We start from the raw sequence: 4,094 nt of genomic DNA on the forward strand, positions 1-4,094 counted from the left end.
TCTTCAATTAAAAAAAAATGGGCAAAAGACAAAAAAATATTTTAACAGACATTTCATCAAACAAGACATGCAGATGGCAAATAAGTACATGAAATGTGTCGACATCATTAGTATTAAGAAAATGTGAATTAAAACCACAAATGAGATGGCTAATAAGATGGCTAAAATTCATGTTGGCAAATATGTGGAAGAACCAGAATTTTCATAAACTGCTGATGGGAGTGTCAAATGTTACAAGCACTTTCTTCAATGAGATCCAGGTATTTAATTTTTAAGTATTTACATAGGAGAAATTAAAGCATATGATCATGCAAAGACTTCTTCATGGACAATCATAGCAACTTTATCTGCTTTAGTCAAAAACTGGAACCAAGCCAAATGTCCATCAATAGCTGAATGGTTAAACAAGTTGTCTTATACATTTACAACAAAATACTAAGCAATCTAAAGGAAGTATCTAGTGATACATGCAATAACATGGATAAATCTCTAAATAATTAGGCTGAGTGAAAGAGGCAAGATTTTAAAATAATACCTATTGTATGATTACATTCATATAAAATTCTATGAAGTACAAACTATGTACAGTGACAAAAAACAGATCAGTGGTTACCTACATAGGAAGAGTAGTGATATAGGGAGGGAAGAGAGGCAGGTGTGCAATGGAAATGTAAATGAGGAAATTTGTAGTTTTTAGTGGTGATATAATTTAGCAATTGTTATACACATAAACTTATGAAATTGTATATTTTAAATATGTGCAGCTTATTGTAGGCCATTTTCAATAAAGCTGTTACATTAAAAAAACAATGAGATTTCATGAATAAACTCTGAAAAAGATTAATTAATTTTATACCTTTATACTATCAGCAAAAAACTTGAAAATGATATAGAAACATATTTTATGATAACATAAAAATAAGGTACTTATATATTTAACAAAATTTTGTAAGATTCTAGATGGAATACAACAAAATATTTTGAGTGATTAAGACCTAAATAAATAAAATATATATTTATTAAGCTGCAATTCTTTCTAAATTTAATTTAATCTCTATCAACACTCAGAAGCATTTGGTTTGTTTATTTGATTTTTAAAAATTTTTATTTTGATTAACTGTAATTTTAAAAATTGATAGGAAAGTACAATCGATATTAGATAAACAAAGCAATAAAAAAAGAAGAAATTTAGAACTTCCATTACTTGATTATAAGATTCACACAAAGCTACAGCAATAAAGACAGCGTGGTGTAACATAATGATAGAATTATAGATTAATGAAACATAATAGAGTTTCTAAACACATCTACATGTAAGACCAATTATATCCAACAAAAGTACCAAGATAAATCAATAGCAAAAGTCTTTCTAACTATACTATTAATATACTATTAAACAACCAAGTAAGTTTATAGAAGATAATGAACATTAATATCATTCATGAAAATTAATTTGAGATGAATTACGAACTTAAATGTAACAGCTAAGATTATAAACTTTCTATAAATGTAAAAGCTAAGATTATAAACTATAAAACATAGAATATCTTTGTCACTTTGAGGTAAATTTTTTTTTATTAAAATCAATACAAAATACCCTAATCATAAAAGCAAAAAAAGTAATATATTAAACTTAAAAATATAAAAAAATATATATGTTCATTAAGACACTGTAAAAATGTACAATACATATATCTAGCAAAGGACTTATATTCAAAATATATAAAGAACTCTTATCAATCTGCAGTATATTAACAAAACTCACTAAAAATGGTGGAATAATGGAATAGACATTCCAAAATAATGGAATAGACATTTCACAATAAAGGTACAACCATGGCAAGAACATAAAGAATTCCTCAACATTATTAGTATTCATGAAAATTCAAATTAAAATCACATTTATTAGAAAGACTAAAATTCAAAATACTGACATCAACAAATGTTAGTACAGATGGAGAGAATCTTGAAAGCTCAGACATCACTGGTGGGGATATAATTAGGTACAATTACTTTGTAAGACCCTTTGTACTTTCTTATAAAATTAATTGTAACATACAGTCAGTCACTTTTCAGCCCAGATATTGCCACCTCTCACAACCACATCAAAATTACAACTAAACTACAGACCAACCATCATTGAGAGTTGCCTCAAGTATAGCTGAGTAGATGTCCTACAACTGGGGGCATACAGAAGAGGCTACCTTGAGACTGGTAGGAGGGGCAGAAACACAGAATGTGCTGGTTGACACACCCACATGTGGCAGTTAAATATCAGAAAAGATATCTTGGCTGTAGAGGACTCCCCTGTGAGGAGTCCCAGCCCCACACCAAGCTCCCCAGTTCAGAGTTCTGCACCCAGGGAGAGAAGTCCCCAAACTAATGGCTGTGAAAACCAATGAAGATTGAGGCTGACTGAGATGAAGCACTGCAGTAGTCCTAGGCATCCACGTTAAAGGGTCCACACATGGACTTACTAGATGACAGACTCACTTGCTCTGAGCTCCAGTGCTGTGACAGCAGCCAGAAAGGTGCCAGAAACATATGGGGAGTAAATGAACTGTCTGGCTTCTGGGCTAGGACCAGAGGGTCACCTTTCTCTGAGCATAAGTTCTGGCAGAATCCATTGTTTCTTTGGTGAGCCCTCCCATCTCCCAGGATGCTGACACAAGCAGCCATCATATCTAAGTCTTCACCAGCCTAGTCACTTCACCCTGGTGATTCCTTGAGACCCCACCTCACACAACTTGTGGGCCTACCCAAGTCACTTTTAATGGTTTTTCTATACAAACTGCTTGTTGTGGTTCATGCTGTGGACTTTCCTAAAATCTCTCAAAGGTTCATAAACCTTAAACAAGCAGAATTGGGCCTCAGCATGGCCTGTACTTCTTGCTGAGCAACCCCAAGCCCAAGACTAGCAGCAATGGGCCTTGGTTTGCGGTTTGACCTCTCGAAGCACATCCAAGCCCAGCTCAGGTGGCAGCCATCTGCATATTGTTTTGTGGCTTATGCCAGGTGGTCCCAGGAAAGCCACAGGCTGTGGCTAAATTTGGCCTGTGGTTGGGCCCCTCTAAGGAAGAACTGAGACAGGCATGCCTAGTAGCTGGCTTCAGATTATTTTAGAGCACCACACACCCAAAATTCAGACTGGGTAGGCACTAGAGCCCTGTTAACGTGAATCCTGTTCTGTAGGATCACCCCCTGCACAACAGTTCCTCTACTGTAGCCACGGTCAGTCCTCACAACCAATCATCCTGAAGATCAATCCCACCCACTGATGTGCAAACAGTAACCAAGGCCCAACTACAACAAAAGTGCACACATGACCCACATATGTGACATACCTGCACACCAGCTCAGGTAACCAGAAAGACTATATAACTCGTCCTCACAGTACACCTACTATATAAAGTCATTCTACCAAGACTGGGAGACATAGCAACTTTACCTAGTACATAGAAACAAACACAGGGAGGCAGCTAAAATGGGGAGATAAAAAACAGGTCCCAAATGAAAGAACAGAACAAGGCTCCAAAAAAAGAAATAAACAAAATGGAGACAAGCAACCTACCAGAAGCAGAGTTCAAAATACTGGTTATCAGGACTCTCAATGATCTCATCGAGAACTTCAACAAAAAGATAGGAACACATCATAATGAAGACAGAAAACATTAAAAAAAGTGATAAATGAAGAATGCAATTACTGAAATAAGGAATACATTAGGGAATCAACAGTAGTTTAGATGAAGCAGAGGATCAAATCAGCAATTTCGAAGATAAAGTAAAAGAAAGTACCCAATCAGAATAGCACTAGAAAAAAAAAAATCAAAAAAAAAAAATGAGGATAGTTTATGGGGCATCTGAGACAACATCAGGAGTACAACATTGGCATCATAGAGATGCCAGGAGAAGAGAGAAAAGAAGGAATTGAGAACCTATTTAAATAAATAATTATTGAAAACTTTTCTAACCTGGTAAAGAAAATAGACATACAAGCTGAGAAAGAATAGATAGTCCCAAACACAATGAACCCAAAGAGGCCCACACCCAGACACACCATAATTAAAATGCCTACAGTTAAAGATAAAGAGAGA

The sequence above is a fragment of the Pteropus medius genome, unplaced genomic scaffold (genome assembly GCF_902729225.1).
Source record: "Pteropus medius unplaced genomic scaffold, Ma_sr-lr_union100, whole genome shotgun sequence".
NCBI lineage: Eukaryota > Metazoa > Chordata > Mammalia > Chiroptera > Pteropodidae > Pteropus > Pteropus medius.